At 40.2% G+C, this 19,498-nt stretch overlaps 1 protein-coding gene across 2 annotated transcripts in view; it reads left to right on the top strand.

Moving 5' to 3' along the window:
• The window catches only part of RERE (arginine-glutamic acid dipeptide repeats), a 174,220-nt gene that overhangs the window by 90,491 nt on the left and 64,231 nt on the right, over positions 1-19,498 (top strand). The gene's annotated exons all lie outside the window — the stretch shown is intronic.

Genomic DNA, 19,498 nt, shown 5'->3' with positions numbered 1-19,498 from the left:
TCATGTGAGATATAATGTGTAAGAAGACAGTGCCTCTTTAGCAAGCTGACTGGGCATGTCTGGTTTTGTGAAAATAGAATAAATATTATATTTCCTAGCTCTATAATTAAGCTGCAGTATGCACTAAAGTAGAAAATCAGATGGTTGGAATTTGGTTATGATAAAATGTGTATTACTGCAAAACCTCAGACTTCAGTTATGGTTTCTACCTTACACTATCTGAAAAGCTTCTTCCCTCAGATACCAGGTATTAGGAATAAATGGAGATAGAAATACAACTTGTCATGTATACCTACCACGTATCTAGATGAAAAAAATCTACTCATATGGTGGAAGACAGCATCATTCATAATAAAAGTGAGCCAGAACAAAGTATTTTTTGGATGAATTTTAAGCTAGTAAGTTAATTAAAATAAAAATTGAAAAAGTAAATAAAAATAAATCTTACAGCCTTGTTAAGCTACTAATTAAGCTGTCATTGGTGCTGTAAAATAGAGCTGATTAATAATCAGTAAAATTTTCCTGGTCTTCTAGCATTTTTTTTTTATTATTCAAACAATGACTGAAGAGACGTTCTTTAAGGTCCTGTTGCCTTGAAAGTGCTTCAGGGAGTTTTCCAATGAATGTGTGTGCTTCCTCTCTCCTTACATAAACCTTTTTTGCAAGAACTAGGTTAGGGCTAGGCCGTATAAACCCATATTCAAGTAGGCTGATTCTGAAATCCAACAAAGAAGCTTTGTGGTAAGGAGACTGCCTGAAGTCGTAGGGTGAAAGAGGATCATGGGCTAACATAGCAACAGAGGAAGGAGAGGATGAGTAAAAAGCCTAGAACGCAGTTTCCTAATAAGGTTTACAATCTTCTCATAAAAGGGCATTTTGTTTAGAGCACCGACTGTCGGAACAAATATCTCAGAAGTGCCACACTCTGTTTAGTATGTTTGTACGTGTACTGTTTTTACCTCTGCTTTTTCTGCATACAGTCTTTCCCTAAAATGGTTAATTATATTTCCCTAGAATGATTAATTGTACAGTGGCAATTGTGCTTTTTCTTTGTGGAAGATTTTTTCAGTCGTCTTGTTTTCTCTGTAAGCTGCACTTTGTTGAGAATGCCATAGCTGCTGCAGCTCAGGGTTTTTTGATCGGCAGTCCATGTTAAATGATAGAGAATGGAGCCTTACGAATAAGAAAAAAGCAAAGTTTATTGAAAAGTGAAACATTACTCCAAAAGTGCAAACTCTGAGTACAGAGTAATGATCATTAACTCTATAAATCATTGTCAGTCTCAGTGCATTTTATCATATTTGTTCTTGTTCTGTTCCATCCAAGTTTCCAGAAATATTTGGCAGCCTTCCAGCCACAGCAGAGCCAAAGATCAAACTGTGCTCTTATTTATAGACAGCTAAGCTCCACCTGCAGAACTTCATAGCGTGTTTGTCTCTGACAGTTTGTAGAAAGCTCCAGATTAAAGCAGCTGTACTGCACTCCTAAGCATTTCTGGGATTTGCAAGGAAATGCTTCCTTATCGTTGGTTCTGCAGCACTGAGAAAGACTTCTTGTGCATCATGTGTAGGGTGCTAGAGCTCTGTGGGAACTCCATGACAAACTGTTTTTCACAAGGAAACACTGATGTGTCAAATCCAAAGCCTGGCCAAAATGATCAAATTTTGGTGAAAGCCTTAAGTGTGTCCCCATCTCATGATGGGAAGCAATGAGCAGGAGGAAGTCTGTGGTAATGTGGCTGGTTGGTAACTTGAAAGAAAGACACTTCTAAGAGAAGTGGAAGACCCAGGTTCAAACCATGCCACTCTTTGTGCTGGACATAGAATTAGACTGTTCTTGTGGCCTGGTGAATATCTACTGATTTAACTTTTCCAACTTGTATAAATAGGCGGGCACTACACCACCTTCCAACCTCTGGGTAATTACCCTCCTTAACCAAGAAAGCGTAGGGCTGATAGGAATAACATGGATCGTGGCTTTCGTTGTCTCAGTTTTTTCACTCCTGCCTTTCTGATCCTATCACTGTTTTTCCTCTCCCTCCTTCTCCCCCCAGTGTTACACTCACCCTTTTGTTACTGTTAGGTTAATGTTCTGCCAATTTTGGCAGTTCAGTGTCAGGAAAGTTCTGTTGCAGGGTGGATTTAAGACTGTGTGGATGGATGGAAGATGTATGGCAGAAGGAAAGGAGCACTGTGGCAATGTGAAGTAGTCAGGTAGGTGGCAAAATCAGCTGAAGTGGAAGTGTAGTCATGTTGACATGGGGAAAGAACTGACTCAGTGCAAAACTAATTCTTCAAAGTTTATACTGCTCTAAGTCAAAACTTCTGTATAAGTTGGTTGGCATGCTACTTGCCAATAAGGATTTTGATCAAGTCTGTTTTCAGTCGTGCTGGATGATTAATGTAGTCGATTTTGTTGTGCACATGATAGCAGGGCTGTGTCCAGCACGGCTCTCTGTAGTATTCAGCAGTGCTTATGGCGTAGCACTGTATGAACAACTCAGATTTATTGTAGTTAACGTTTAGCTTTTCCTGTGGACTATCTGTTGTCCAACAATTAAGCCTTGCTTGTTGATTAAAACAGCTTTCTGTTGCCTGTGACCAAGCTATTCAGTAAGAGCTGCCTGCAGTGTGATCAGAACTAATTAAAATAAAGGATGGAAGTTATGTTATTTTTACTACTGAAGATGTGGTTACAGAGGTTTAGATCAAATTAAATAGAGGATAAAATTTACCAGTGATTGAATTAAATGGAAGGCTCTGTAAATATGAAGATGGAGGTTTGTTGTCTCCCTTGTGTTTCTAAATTTATGGCTATTTTTAAACCTTTTTCCTTCCAGTATGTAAATTCAGGGGCATACTGTGAAAACCGCAGTCTTCCATACTGCCTTATAGAAGTGGCTAAAGAAACTGCTATACTGATGCATATACATGCTGCTTTAACAGCAGCTGCTTCCTGTTTTTTAAGGCTGATGCTACACCTGGCAACATCAATCTCCAGCAGTGACTTGGTGAGGAGGGGTTGGTATCACTTGTAATGCTGGTGAATTTACTTTTGCAGACAGATTTGTCGAACAATGGGCATGTAAAGCCATATTTAAGCACTTTTTAAGTTTGCACTGCATAGTCAAACATGCTGCAGCATCACCCAGTGCTGCAGTTTCAAATAGAAAGCAACGTGGTTCAAAGCGGCCGCGTTATTTGGGAAGAAGCCGTGGAGCATGTCCTCTGTTTTGGCACAGCTGGTGGTAGTGCTCTCCCCTCCTCTCCTGCAAGGTTCCTAGCCCTGACTGCCGTGTCCGACACATGCTGTGATGCTCGTTGCTGCAGCAAGGTCAGTGTAGCTGGGGAAGGAGAGCTGGCTTCCGCCACTGGGCATGTGATATCTCTTGCTAATATGAGATTATGAAGTAGCCACATCTCCTTTTGTTTTCTTCAACCATCTTTGCTGAGTCTCCCAAAGGCCTAGTGGCATGTAGTCTCTATAACACACTTTCTCCCTCATTCTGTGTGCAGCAGCAGCAGGTTGTAGCATGAGCAGGTTCTAAGCAGTGTTTGTCAATACACTGAGAAAACAAAGATGCTTCACTCAAGCTCAGCAAAGGTTGGCTAAGTGAAAGAGAAGTAAGCTCAGTTCTGCATCTTATGATCACTTCTAAAAACGTTTCTTGGTATCTTTGACAGGTTACGGGCATTTTTGCCATAAGTAGTCAGAAATCCCTAATAGGAATGGAATGGTGCTGGTTAAATAATCTTCTCCGCTTGGAAATATTTCAAAAATGACATTGAAAGTGTATTTTGAAACACTGATTTACAGCTTGTTGTCTATGGGGAAGAAAGATGCATATTGCGAAAGGACAACGTATGTGTGCATGATAGGAGTTTAAAAGAAAAGAAATGTAATTAAGCATTTTTCATTTCTTGTGATATTCTCTTGCACAGTCACTTATACTGCAGCTGTCAAACTGTTAACTATACAAGTACAAAACATCAGGTTTTGGATTTTGTTATTAAAACACAGAAATGTAGAATTCAAGAAAGCATTTCTTAAGTTTGTTTGGAAAGTCAGGTTGTGATCTCTCAACTCCATCTGAATGTTTCGGAAGGGATTTCTGAGGGCCTAGTGACCAAAGGAGGACAGGGGGGCATCTCTTCTCTTATTTGGAGAACGCCAGCCCTTAAAACTTTGTTTTAAAATCCTGAAAATGGGGTGACAAAGCAAGAGTCATGAATTAATTTTGGCTCTCAAGTTTGATTTTTAGAATAAACAGTACTGTCTTTGGAGAAGTAAGTATTACTACAGCAAAGCTAAAATATGAGCTCCTATCCTTAGGATATCCAAGGTTTGCCTTGATGATGTGATACTTTGCTTTCCACAAATGCCAAATATACAGCTAGGATCACTAGCTCCTTTCAGTTTAGGTTTGATCGAAGATCCACACTTTATGGTGTGGATTCAGTGGAACTATTTCACAAGAATAATTGTTCTTATGTAATTTCTACCATCTTGGGATAAAATCTACTCTGAGAACAGCTTTTTAGTGATGAAAATATCAATAATTTCAGTGATGTTCAGCACAATTCTCAATTTATGCTTGCTCCAGGTCAAAAAAACAGCTTTATGTGCACACTTCTATTTCAGATAAATAACTTATCAAATGACTACCATCTACAAAGGATATATTTTGCTAATTTAATGAAATGGTTTTCAATTCTGATATGCACTGTGTATTGGGAAGGGTGAAGGAAACAGTCCACCTCTGGCTGTTCTTTGCATAATAGTCATCTGATTTGATCCTACATTTTTGTTTCTTTACTCAGAGTGTGCTTTTTTTCTGACTTTTTATCAGAAGCGCCACCAAAATCAATAGGGCTCACAAAAGAGAGAAATACAAATCAGAAGTAGAAGAACCTCTAGTTTATTAGGTTTTTAATTAAACATGATGAACACATTTTAAATAACACAAAGGCCTCAGGCTGAGCTGCATCTAATCGAAACAGATTAAGTCACCCGTCCACACTTGGATAGTTATTAATTCTGTTTATTTATGCATGCTAGCTAAAGGCAGAGTTCACTGCTGCTGTGTTGCAGTTTATTGCACAGGGACGATTTTGCTGCATGGCACTGTGCTCCTAATTAGCATTCAGATGTTGATTATGAAGAGCATTGGTGAAGCTAATTGAATTACCTTTAAAATTCAGGGCTGTCTCTTCCTTGCAAAGTTATGAGAAGTAGGGTGAAACAGTAGCCTTATTTGTTGGACACTTCTTCCTTTCTCTCTTCCACTTGGTCCCATCTTTACCAGTTGTTAAATTTTCAAATTTCCTTAGGGTGAAGGTTTTGTTACTTGTTGTGCGTCTACATGCAGAACTGCTGATGACACACGATGACATCCATGATAACTGGCTTTTATCATGAAGTTTGCTGCCCTTTCAATATTTTATGTTGCTTTTGATGGAGACTAGTTGAGGTAAACAACCTCTTAAATTTATGTGCTGGGGTAGTTAATCCTTGCTGGCGATAAACCTTAATTGGCCATGTACATGGATTTACAAGTTCATAAATTTTAAAGTATCCACACCTGGCTTCAGCTTATAGCTCATTTGTCATAAATACAAGTGGAGATCCTTCTGCCAAAAATGACAAGATACGGCAAACTAATTTCCTAACATGTTTGTGAGTATTTGTAATCCAGTGTGCCTGGTCAAGAAATTACTTATGCAAAGCACAGATACTTATTTGTCTGGCTTCTTTGCCTAGAATCATTTCAGATGTCTCTCATCTGCCCTTTTTGGACTATCTGCTCAAGAAAACGTTGTTTTCATTGCTCACTCCTCTGAAGCCAGGCTTTTCAGATATGCTGGAAGACAGAGCTGCTTACTGGGGAAAAAATACCATGAATTTTATTTACTGTTTGAGGCAGCTTTAGAAAATGTAATTCATAGCAAAATCAAAAAAGAGTCTCTGGAATAGCGAGAAGAAAGAATCAAGGGATATTTGAAAAGGAGGCTGGCATTGCAGGGCTGCAGTTGAGTGATTGAGTGGACTCAGGATGTTAAGATATTAGTCACTGTTTATTTTTAATTTTTATCCACAAAAAGTAAATATTATACCTTCGTAGTGGAGTGACAGTTGCTACTAACTTAAAATTTTCTGGACTTTAGAAATTATGCCGTCTGAATGATACCACTTGTGAATGCGCTAATCGGGAACTGTTGAAAATTAACTGAGAATTAAATAAAAAAAAATTGCCACTGTCTAGTAAAACCTCTACTTTAAGAATAAATAAGACTTGACTTTAAGAAAAAGTGTAGAAATAGGACTTACACTGCAAAAGAACCATCGTTTCTCACACTAAGAAGTAACTGATGAAGGATGAAAGTCTTTTCTGCTTGGGGAAAACGGCTATTATTTAAAAGTTGCATTAAAATTACAGGTACTTAGCAGGTGACAGGTATACAAAATTGAGGTGTAATATAGCTAGAAAATAAAAGGTTATAACATGTCTAGAAAAGGTGAATTTAGTCTAAACACAGATTTTCGACAAAAGATATCAGTCTTTTTGATTGTGATTAACTTGCATCAGTGTTTGATCCAAGTCCTTGTTTAAAGGGATCAATATTGTGCACACAGCACTGAGTTTATTGTCAAGTCCTTTCGGAAATGAGACAGTGAATTAAAAATCAATTATATGTGTAGAAAAGTTTGTGTAGGGCGATCAATTTAGTCCTTTTAGTTTGCAGAAAGATTCCATTGTTTAACCAGCTGTGAAGAGGAATGAATTTTAAAAGCCTCCAGCAAATGAGATAGCCCAAATGGGGGAGGTGAAGAGATTCCTTCCCCCTACTCCCCCCCCCCCCAAAAAAAAACCAACAAAAAAAAAGACAAAAAAACCCCCAACTATTTCAGCATTTTGTGTTCAGCAAAGGCTGCCTTCGGGGATAAATCTATAAATCCTGTCAGTGACCTTGGCTTCAAAATGGGTGATTTCACTGCTTTTGCTAATCTTGATCTTTCCACAGCTGCCAAATAAGTTAGTCTTTTCTTAACAATATCATTATATTTTTTGTTTGCTTTGTTTGACTGCCATATGTTTCTTGATTCATCATGTCTCTGTCTTCATGTGGAATATTTTTATCTATTAAGCACTTACCATATTGCTGATCCCAAAAAATAATACAACAAATATTTACACTGGCCAGTTGCCACAGCTTAGAAGGCTATTTCTGTGTGGGGACGGGAAGCTAAACTCTAAACTCAAAGTCTAACTCCAGTATAAACGAAATAATTTTTAGGTACTCAAAGAAGCTGGTATTTTGTTTTGCCTTTTAATTCTAAGAAAGGTTTGCAATAGGGAGACAGAAGCACATGGATATATTTCACTGTTGCCATGGGGAAAGAATCTGCTGCTTGAAAGATTAATAAATACTACAGCAGTTGATTGTTGAAACCATGTTTTTCATCTCATTTTCAAGGGCGTCTTAAAAATGGAGATCGCTTACATTTCCTAGCATTCTCGATCATCTTTCTGTGTTCGTTTAAAAATGAGAACAAGACACTGGGGGACTTGAGAGATTGCATTTGTTCTCCCATAGGGCATTATTTTATAAATGAAGAGGGCCAAAAAAGCTATCCTTTGTAGTTTCTTAGCAACAGAGCTGGAGTCAGTTTTAATGTTCGTGTATATCTTACGAGCGCTATGTATAGCAGCATGAGCTGTGCGGCTCGGCGGCATTGCAAGCGAAACAAAGGCTGGTCACCGAGCCTGGCGCGGGGACGAGCCTGAACCGAGAGCGCTCATACGCCGCGTGGACTTGTCTGTCCCTTGTCTTCTCCCCGGCAGATGATGTTCTGGTCGGTGACACAGTTACTGTCTTCAGTACTCTGGTGACCATTTATACAGTTTTTGCCTGCAAAGGATCCCGAATCTGATTTAAATACAACGTTGTCTTTCGTCCTGCTCCTTTCCAAAAGGAAACTGAGTCATGGCATTAATAGTAATAACATCTGGAGAGCGTGGGGAGCATTGTAATTCTGGGAGGTTCGAGGATTAATGCTTTAGCAATAGCAAGCAGAACCAAACGAGTGATTGTAAATGTTCATCTCTTGTGATCGTGGTAAAACTTTTTTTCCACTTGTGTCAGTTTTTTTATTGTCTTGATTTAATTAAAAAAAAAAATCTTATGTATGAAAGCTCTTTGTTTACATGCTACTGAGCCATTTATTCTCCATTTCTTTGTACGTATGCTTAATTTCCAGATTTTGAAATGTAAAGAATTTTTTTTAAGATAATCAATTTTTGTTAATAATACCTTTGACTTTTAAAAGATTGATAATATTAGTAAGATACTTTTCACACTGTTTTCCAGGCTGAAAACAAATCTATTAAATGGCCTTAGATTTTTTGGCTCATGTTCCTTGATGTGTATTACCCCAGTAATTTTGTAATTTAAATATGAGAAATGAAAGAAATGTTGGTTAGCCCTTTGTTTTCAGAAGGTTTTTTGTTTTGGATGTGCTCTAAATACTGAGATACAAATTTAGTTTCACCTTTTCTAATGGCTAGAGAGGGATCACTGATTTATTGGTTTGTGTAGAGAATGACATCCAGAGTTCTTGGTTTGATTTCAAGTGTTTGCAATAGTCTTTGTAGAGATCTTACTTCAGTAGTTCGGTTGAGTTTGTCTTGTGGCTGTTAGGAAATTTAAATTAGCCTACAGGATCCTAACCACCTTCTGACCTAGAAGTGCAACTTTAGTATAGTAATAAATAATAATGAAGTTCTTTGATATTTTCTGTCAAGTATTTGATAGAAATGTCCAGCATCTTTTCAAGTAATTTTGATGTAGTCTAAGTTGATAAAGGTATACAATGCTGCTTTATGGAATAACTCTGTCAGATCTACACTTGATCTATAGCATATTAATTACATAGAGCCCAGGAGTGGATTACTTGATATGGCAAACCATTGCTTTGTGTTGAAAGAGTTGTTTGCTGTCTAAACCATGGGAAATGACAATTTATTGTTCCTAACAAGATGTGCTTTAAGAACACACACACACACCCACACCCACCCACACACACACCCTAAAAGCAAGTGCAGAGACAGATCATGATGTTGTCTCCAACTTGGAGAGACGACTTGATTTCTCTGCAGGTCTTTTCCTATTGATACCTTGACTCTCTTTGTTTTAGCCTTGACTTTCGTTATGTTTGAAAAAGCTCTTCATCTTGACTGCAGCTGTAAAGATGCAGTTGTTCTCATATGTGGTCTTTTATCTATCTTTGGCATCTTACTCAAAAATGGAGAACACTGCCTTTGAAGAAAGGTGTTCCATGCCCTCTTTGCCTGCCTGAGGATACTTGCTACAGTTTCTCTGTCGCTTGTTTTCTCTAGTGAGGTGAGAGTCCCATGCTCTCAGTGGGAAATGATCTTGGGTTTTTAAGGGACTCTCAGAATCTCTTCCTAGAGTGGTACCTTGGGTGGGCTGTGCTACACTGGCATGGAGAGGCATCGTACTTTACAAGCATAGGAAATATAATGGTACGTGTCTTGCTGCATTGAAAGCGGTAGTTCAAGATTTTAGACTCTAGGTATTTGCACAGGAAGGAGGAGAGTGGTGCAGTTGAACTCCTTAAGCCTGATTGATGGAGAAGAAGCGTTTTTCCATGATTTCAATTTATAAACAAGATGAGTGGCACAACACTATGCAGGATCATGGAGGCTGACAGCTCAGATTAAATAAGGAGAATCCTAGGGGCTAAACTGTAGCTGTTGAGGGTTTAGGTCAAACAGGTTCAGGATATTTGAAACCAAAAGTGGAAATCAGCTGCCAACATTTGTCACACATGGGTGCAGAATTGGGAAAACCTGCAGTTAAACAGAATTTAGAAGGGAAGGGTGGGGAGAGAGCTGGAAATAGGCAGGGGCAGCTGCTCTGTGTTCTGACATGAGCTAGTTTATCTTTTGCCTTTTGATATTTTCCTAATGGATTTTGATCCCAAAAAATGGGGACTTGCTAGAGATGGTTCTACAGGCACTGTTGGCAAAAGATTGTTAGCTGTCAAATAACCAGAGAAATAGGTTGCTGGTTTGATTACCTGCAAGTAACCCATCTTCAAAAATTGTTTTAAATGAACCCAGCAGCATTGCTCAGTATGCTGGGGAGTTGCCATCTGAGTGATCCTCTTAAACAAAGGACTTAAGCTGTGTGGCAGAGGGTCCCACTGAAGGGACGAGACACCATGCCAAATGTGATTGTGACATCTGGAAAATGGGCGTGAAAAGAAAAAAAGAATGGTGCTTGAAATGGTGTTTCTCTGTCAAATCTTTGCTCACCAGATGGGCAGATAGAGAAGAGGCATCATCGGGAGAACCAATACTTCATGTTCAGGTGAGGTACAGGGAAGGCTATTGTATTTAGAAGAAAAATAGGTGTGCTGCAGCTTTAGAAGGTAGATTATACCCACATGTTGCACATACCCGGCAGATTCACCTGGAATGTTTGTACTTTTTGCTTCGTATTCCTTAGCCACACCAGCTACCAGTGAGGTGCAGCGAGGATGAAGCCATTTCTCCCAGGTTGCCAGTGGCCTCATTCTTTGGCTTCTTGTGGTAACCCTCATTATCTACTGAGATTCTCAATACTACTAGATGCCTCGTGCAGCTGGAGTTCAATTGACCTGCTGGTGTAAACTGTGCTGGAAGGCAAATAGCCCTTACTTACCCGTATTCTTAGACTAAAACCACCTCCTACTTCTGCTGTCCTCTCACAATTGTATTCCTGGAGGTAATGTATTCATGATTAACCTAATTATGAACTCATACCTCTCTTGGTTATGATGTGTATATATACATACATATATGTATGTGCATATATGTATGTCCAGATACACACAGTTACTTTGCAGTAGTCTTGTCTGGGAGTTCATTGTCGTATTCAGCCCATGGCTGTTATGTTTTTGGGTTTCCTGGGTTTGTGTCATCCATTTTGAGTGATAGGAGGGAAGGCTGTTCTTAGTCTCTCTCTACACCCATAGCCTGTCAAGGACTAAATATTGATTTCTAGGAGAAGAGTAAGCAGGGCATACTCAGCATCTGGCAAGGTTAAACCTGTTACAAAATGAGCAGAGCTGGAAAAAGGTAAGAGTAGTCTAGTCGGAAAACAGGTGTGCAGCTTAATCCATGCTAATTTTTGCTGCTTCTGCTTGGTAGGGCAAACAAATTAAGTTCTCTGTTACGGTGCAGCGGCAGCAGTTGATGAGCGTGTCTTTGTTGCCAGAGCAGTATTTGCTAGCATCAGTGGGGCTCTATGGAGAAAGAGCGGAGAAGCCATGCTGCTTTCTTGGCCAAGCTAGAAATATGGAAGAAAACAAATCTTTATTTTCCAAAGTGGCAAACTGTAATTAAGGCACTAATTTGTAACAAGTCTATGGCTTCTTAGATCTCTTCTTAGCATCTGCAAACAATGAAAGCTAAAAGAGTGGGAGGGGGAAAGAGGAAAAACAAATAGGTTTACCACCTGGCTTGTGGAGGGTGTGAGTACCATGATATACCATCTTTGAGAGTCTCAGTATAATAAGGTTGTTTTTGAAATAGAGCACTCCTGCTTGAAGCTTTGATTTTAATGTTAGAAAAGGCTTGTTTTTAATGAGAATTTTTATTTTTCTAATGATTATGCAAACAGAAGAACAGAAATAGCTTTTTCGAATGTCACTAGAATTGCTGTGGTCCTGCCTAACAGCTCATCTGAGACTTATTTAATACGGACCTGTGGCTGTTGCGGCAGAAAATGACAAAATGCTTTTTCAAATTGATATAGTGACATAGTTCGTATTTAAGAAACACTGATTACTGTCACAACATGGATGCTCTGTGTGCTTTAGCTTTCAGGACTTATCTTTCTTGCACTAGCATAAGCAGTATGAATGCCAAGATACACCTCATTTGCAAGTTCTGTTTGCATGATAAATTTTATTTTTCTAATCTTCCCCATCAACAACACCAATTTTTTTAAATCTTTCAGACGACATAAAAATGCATTTTAATGAAGCAAATTATATAGCTTTGTCTCCTTTTGTGCATAAGTGGGGTGGCCATATTCAATTAGGCTGAAAAATGATCATTTGTTCTATTACAGGCTGTAACAGAGCGAGTGAAAAAACTGTGATCCATCACCAGTTGCTCAGCTTTATGTTACTTAAATCACTTGCCATTCTGTCAGTGGCTCTGAATCCTCTTTGGGAGCCATTATTTAATTTAAGTTTGTGGAGGTGTCACTCGTTTGATAATAGGCTTCTTCTGTAGTAGACACGTAGCGACTAAATATTAATCATTTTCTGCATCCATCCAAGGCTCCTAATTAGTTAGAAGGGTAACAGCGCCAGTAAAGCTAATGATTATATTGCCATGAAAAGACTTTGACAACAAATAAGGACTTGATCCTGAGAGATGCTGAGTACCTGCCAGTACTGAAGCAGTCTGCTAGAGCTGAGAGAGCTTAATTCCTGAGTCTAGCTCCACGTTGCTTACATAGGAGGTGATATGCGGGTTTTCAGATGATCTGGAAGGAATTTACAGATTTGAGAGTGGAAATGCCGTCTTAGAAGAATACTTGTTTCCAGTTCATAGTAGCGACGTAGCTTGGATTTTAACCTTCCTAAAAGTTTATGTAGTCTTCGCTGAGGAACCTCAACACGCCGGTCTCTGGACAGCTTCTAAGTACTGTCTGTGCTTCTGCAAAGGCTCTCTTAAACTGGCATGTGGTTAGGTTTGCTCTTCCTTCCTCCTTGCTTGGTGTTGCGTAAAAGGGGTGTTGTGCTGATCAGTGCTCCTGAGAGCTCGGTCAGAAACTACTACTTTGAGCTCCTTGTTGAACGTTGCTTTTGTACTTTCATGTGCCTGTGGTTTTGAATATATTGTGGTGAAGACTCAAAGTGCACAAACCTTCTGGGTTTGTGGTTTCGCTTCAGCTTTTACTGGCCTCTTGATATCTCACTTGCTCCCCTTTCCATTTGGGCATGGAAATGGTCCACCACACGCTCTTCCTTATTCCTCCGTTCTTTTCCTTCTCCTCCTCCCTTCCCCCTCTGCCCTTATATTCATAGTATCCTCTTAGATTTATATAGCTTTTAGGCTACATGGGGAGATTGATCAGACAGCGGCTCATGCATTTAGAGCAGCCAATAAGCATCACGGCCTGTTACGTTCCACTGGATTGGAATAATTTCAAGCACTCAAACACTCGCTTTGTTACAATTGAGGGAGGGAAGAGAGAGCACCTCTGTCGCATTGGGGTGCATATTTGGGGAATGAACTTATCTGTTGTGGAAGATGTTGTCCAGTTTTACAAGCCTGGGGAGGCGATTTCAGTCTCTGCACCACCGCCTCCCCGCGAAATACCAGCCTTTCAAATTCCCGTTGCCAGAGTTCTCCTTTGTGTTACAGGTGCACCGCTGGGCCTTCATTTTCACCTCTTCCTTTTTCTTTCCTCTCTTATTTGTGGGCTACTTTTTCATATTTGGCAGAGGCTCCCCCACTCCCTCCACCTAGATGCTTTTATTCAGAGTCCCTTGCACAAAAGAAAAGGGAACTTATGAATCATCTGCCTTTTTTAAAGCTACTTTTGTACATTACTTCCAGGATCACTGTATGAGCCAACATCTCCCTCAGTAATTGGATGGCTGCGTTGCAGAAGTGTGTCAGTCGCTGTACCGAGCCGTTTTGACAAAAGCGTAATGGGTCATTGACTGATGAGGATTGCGGTGTGGTGTTCTTGCTGTGTCGCGGGAGCTTGCCAAGGGACTGAAACCTTGTGCAATGGGACCTATCGGTTTAGGGAAAAAAAAAAACAAACAGCCCTGCTACACTCGCAGCTAAGCTTGCTAATTATCTGCTTTGTCCTACCCACCCTTCTCGCTTGACTTTTGGTGTCTAGGGTGCCATTTGTACCCACACTGAGAGCTGGCAGAGCTGCTAATAAAGCAGTAGATACGGAGTTAGAATCTTAATGTTAGGACAGCATTGGTGCTATGTTCGTTATGTTCTGGTTTTCTTCTGCTTTGATAAAAGAAAGGTCTTTTATTGAGGATATGCTTCTTAGCCCAGAATTTGATTTTATCATTGTTAGTGTTTCTCATATCCAAGTTTGCTGGATCAGGTACCTCTTTACCACATTGCAGTCAGTGGCAGATTTATCCTGAGAGAAATTCAGGAAATTTGCAGAGCTTGCCTTATGTTGTTTTAGTAGAAGTCACAATTTGGATTGTATTTTAGAGCTTGAACTCAAACCTGGGCATTGTTACTGTGAACAGCCCTGCTGTTTAATCATTTACTTGGAGAAGTCACCCACAGAAATATTTGCCTTGCTATTTGTGTAATTTCCTTGGGGATTCTTGTCACCATTTAGTCCCATTGTTCTTGGATGTGTTCATTGCTCTGAAGCATGGGAGCTCTTGAAGCGGTTTTGTGCATTTCCTTCAATCATTTGCAGAAAGTCACTGTTTGGAGGCAGAAGTACAGTCTCAAGAATAATTGACAATAATGGTTGAAATCCCCATGGAGCAATATTTCTGCAAGAGGCAACTTCCCCTAGAAATATTATGTTAGAGTCTTGAAAGGATCATACAGTATATTTCAAGTAGTCAGAGTGCGGCTTTTTTGTGTGTAATGGTACAAATTGAGTGAAAGGACGAAACATGTCACAGTGAAAGAGAACAACTTCAGGCTTGCGTAATGGTGTTACTTGAGTACAGACATGCATTTTTTGGAAGTCTGTATAATCTGTATAGTGAAAGGATAAATTTTGTATGGGGGAGAAGAGAAAGAAAATGGAAATGTTCTGGTGTTTAAGGAAACACAAGTGGAAGCTAGTTTTGTGATAACCCTCAGGTTAGTGATTAGCCTTGTGGTCTGGTCTTGCTAAACTACATACAGCTCATGGGTTGGGGCAGTTGTGTATCTGTGCTCACCCACCCATGTTATTGCCTAGAATGGGCACTTTAGTATAGGTGATTTAATGGAAATCCGCTTTGTGTTAGCGGGCAGAGTGCTGTTCCTTACTGTATTATACATTCAGTAAAAATCCTCTTGTTAAGAAAAGCAATCGGAGAATGAGATTCAGAGAGAGGCTAATATATGATACTTTCCTCTTGGCTTGTTTTTGTCTAGTAAAGGTAAGGGTAAGTACAGAGCATCTTCAGGCCTGTGGAAGACGATATATGTTCTGATGTTAACATTATTCAAAGGAAATATTCATAACTTTAAGAATGCACTTGGAATCGCCGATTTTGCTGCAGGAATTTGAGGTTGAGAGGATGTGAGGGAGGGAAAGGTTAATATTCCAAATGAATGCATGAAGACCATGTCTTTGGAGGAAGGGTTATATAGTAAGGCTCTGTTTATATTCTGTATAAAGGCTGCTTTTTCATTTTGGTTCATGTTACGCATGTCGCTTGTTGGTGGGGTTTTTTTGTTTTTTTGTTTAAATCTCTGCTTTTGGACTCTATAATTCAACTAGTTTCACCATCTGCAAAAAATGAAGACAGTAGAAACTATTAATTTTAAGAAATTTTTAGGAAATGCATTCTCTCCAGGGAAATGCACCAAATTTGGGTGAGCGTGAGTCTAAAACTAAATGTAGGTAGCATTTTTTTTGTCTGAAGTTTGCAGCTTAAGTGTTGAACTCTTGCTACTTACCTATATTTGAGGGAGATACTTTCAGATGTCATATGGGGGAGAATATGTTCTTGAAAAGGGACGCCAAAACCAAAAAGTTGTCCAACTTTTTACTTGCTGTTTAATTTTGATGTATTAGAAGGCTCTTTTGTATATTAAATATTTTAAGAACAGCTTAAAATGAGAAGTGAATCTCAAAAAAGATAACCTGAATTATAATCAAAAGCTTTCTGTTGTCTCTTGGCAGCAGTGAATTATTTGTTCTGTTTTTCTGGGTCACAACCATGCCCAGACCTTTGTTCTCTTTAACTCTTAGAAGGCTTTTTTAAAGAATCGTTTATGTGAAAAAAACACATTCAGATCATTTTAGCTTTATTTTCTGTGCTGAGAAAGCACTGATTATAGGAGACAACAAACTTTTTAGTTACTATGTTTTATAAATAGAAAGCTGCTCTTTTGTCAATGAAAGCAATCATGTTTGTTGCATTTTAAGGTTTCTGTCCACAGAAAGGGATAATCTCAGACTTGCAACGTGAAATCTGGTTTATGAACGCATGCACAGTGATCGTTTTCTGAAGATTACAAAAGAGCAAATGGCTCGGAGAGGCTTTGTGAGCACTGGAGTGTTGCACAGATCTGGATCCTGCTGTTGTGCCTGCATAGGTGGGCCCGTATGTCTGTGCAGGCTCTTCCGTACAGCAGAAGGTCTGTCGTGGGCATTAAAATACAAACGTGGGCAGCCTGGCCAACCTCGTGCCTTGCTGGTGGAAATAGTTAAGCCTAGCAGAATAAGGAAACACTTGCATGTGCGTTAAATATGATTTCCTCTTTGCCCTGCTGTTCGGAGGGGAGGTGCAGCGCGTCCTCAGGCTCGTGCATTTGCAGCGGGTCAGGACTTGTTGCTCTCCCTGGAAGCTCTCGCGCAGCTCGGCCCTCCGCTGCAGCGCCGCCAGGGGCCTGAGCGCCCCAGCCCCGGCGCGCCCCTTCTCCCCTCGCCTGCTTTCCTGGAGGAAAATAAATTGCCAGCTGAGCAGTCTTCAAACAAGCGTGCTCGCCTCTCCCTGCCTGTTCATCTTGCTGCTGAAACGTGGGGCCAGACAACTGCAGCAATGTTACGATGGATAGTAATGCTTGTAATAATCCACAAATTGTATTTCCAAAGAGCCGGGGTTGTTTATCAAACGCTCTTTCTAGAGCTCAGAAAGAGTAAAGTCAGTCTCTCTATATTTTTTTTTTCCTCCTGCTGCTGCTTTAATATCCAGCCTTTTTTGATCTGTGCATCAGCTTCTGAAGTGCCACTGCAGGCTGTTCTCAGATCAGGTTTCTTGGCGTGCTGTTGACTTTATCTCGTTTACCGGATCACATTTCTGTTGCCATACGCTGTGTGATCGCAGCCTCCCCGCAGCTTTTTAACAATTAGTAATTGAGCAGGAAGTGTGTGTTCATTACAATAGCCTTTTGATTTTGATTTTACAATCGCGCAGTGTGCAGCAGGGAGCAGCGGCGGGGGAGGCGCTCCTCTGAAACGCGCCTTTGACGGAGCGCGGTCCGTTGTTCCGGCCGCCGTGTCCCTCCGTCCGTCCGTCCCTCCGCAGGCTCAGACTTCCCCGGAGCCGGTTGCTTGGCAACTCGGGGCCGGAGCGATGCGCCCCGGCCCGTGGCGCCTTTCCAGGAGCAGGCTGGTGGGTGATTTATCGCGCCGGGAGCGGGCGAGCCCGGCAGGCAGGACTGGACCTTCCAGCGGGAACCATCGGGAAAGGGGATGGCGAGAGAGGGACACCGGCTCGGGAGCGTTGTCTGGGGGCGTGCGATGAAAACGCCCAGTGCCAGTGATCGAGAGGCCGCAATTAGAGCAAAAATAAATGCTCTTCCTTTAGAAATAACTGATTTTTTTTCTTTTTTTTTTCTGTTTTGTTTTCTTTCTCATCTAGGCTTCACGCAGAAACAGGTACAAAGCAGGAAGTGAATAAAAGCTTTGCAAACTGCTGTGGGGGAATCTGAAATCTATCCCTTTATAAAAATAGCTCTGTTGAAATACTGACGGTACAGTAAAGCTGGGGTTAGCACATAAGGTTAGCAGCACCCTGACAGCTCACAGCCTGGGGTGGAAGAACAGCTGTATTCTCCCCCAGCTTTGAAAAGCCTGATAGCTATTGTGTCACCTTCGATATCGTGTTGCCTTTCATATGGATTTTTTCCATTGATCCTTGACGTTAAGTGGAGAAGGGAAAAGAAGAATTTTATAAACTGGCACTTAGGTAGTGGTTCCTGCTGTGGTCGAATTTAGAGCTCTTATGCCTGCAGAACATCAGCTCCAATAAAATGAACTGAAGGAAATTTGGATAACCTTTAGCTAAGCGCCCTAGTTCGGTTTCTTCTGCTGGCTTGTAAAGCTTTTTCCAGAATAGTTATGCTGAGGGATTGACGATGTGTGGAAAGCATGGTGACGAGAGCATTTTTATGTACTTCAAAGAAGGGAGAGAGGAAAGAAAGGATGATGAATCCACTTTGACCTCTCGAATGGCAATATAAATACTTTATTGAAAATTCTAAATAAATGTGTTTGCAACTAGTAATCCCACTCTGCATGCAATCTCATTTAGCCAACTGTGTATGCAAATGTGCTATTAATGTGTTTGCATCCAGTATAAATATACAAATCTAATCTGTTTATATATGTAATTTACACACAGCTGTGCTCATGCTCACTAATACCAATATTTTCAGCAAGCGAGAGGTATCATGGGAGATCTATTGTTCAAAACAAAAGCTAACAGTGCAGCGCCATGGAAGGGGGATCATTATCATTTCAGGATCTTCTGGCGTTCCCTTGAGGGAGCCCGCTTAATGATTTTCCGTCTGTGTCTATGGCTGTGGATGTGTGGAACAGACTCTGGTGGGTGGCGTGTGCCCCTCTGCATCCATGTCACGCTTTGGTCTTGAATCCCTCATACAGTTTGAGGTAGGGTTTAATTTTTCACAGTGTTTAAGGAAAATGAAGTGATGCTGTAGGGAGGGAAAGCAAATTGTTCAGCAGCTTTAAATCTTTCAGCTGATATATTTCTTGTCATCTTCTGTTTATAAAGGATATTTGATCTTGCAGGCATATGGCCTAAGTGATGTATGATTTTTATCTATGCAGATGGCCAGCAGTGTACTCTGAAGAGGTGGTGTGAATGTCCAATGAGAACATTAATGCCTTTTAATATAGACTGGTATCTAATGGTGACCATCTAAATATTTTTACATTTCCGTACTACGTTTGAAAAGAGTAAGAAGGCTCAATGAAAAATAATTTTATTTTCAAAATACCGCAAAGCTTAAGAGGCCAATTCTGTCTTGTCACAATAGAATTCTTCCATTAAAATCAATTGGTAAGAAAAATAAAGGGACCAGTATCCTTTAAAAGATGGCTGAGTTTGGTTTTGTATGTATTTTGAACTAAGGTCACAATCTGCAGAATGAAGAAACAAATCAGATAAGTGTATTTTGGAGATAGAGAATGTTTTAAAAAAGTGTCCATACACACACCCACATACACATATATAGGATCATTTTCTTCCAGTCTTGCTGTACAAAATGATCACCTGCATGTGTGCCTTCTCTCTCGGACAGGAACTCTGGAAACTTTTGTGACACAATATAAGAAATGTTTATCTGTTTACAGAGTCAGCAAAGGGGACTGTTAAAGTATGAGAAAAATATCTCAACTTTCAACCTGGGTTACCTAAAATTTTAGTTTGTAATTGAGCAGCAGCAACTGGCATTGTGGAGGTGGCTGCCCGTTATTATCATTCATGCTTCAGTGTCATAGCTAGCTGT

The sequence above is a fragment of the Apteryx mantelli genome, chromosome 26 (genome assembly GCF_036417845.1).
Source record: "Apteryx mantelli isolate bAptMan1 chromosome 26, bAptMan1.hap1, whole genome shotgun sequence".
Taxonomy (NCBI): domain Eukaryota; kingdom Metazoa; phylum Chordata; class Aves; order Apterygiformes; family Apterygidae; genus Apteryx; species Apteryx mantelli.
This window is presented reverse-complemented; position numbering and strand designations above follow the sequence as displayed.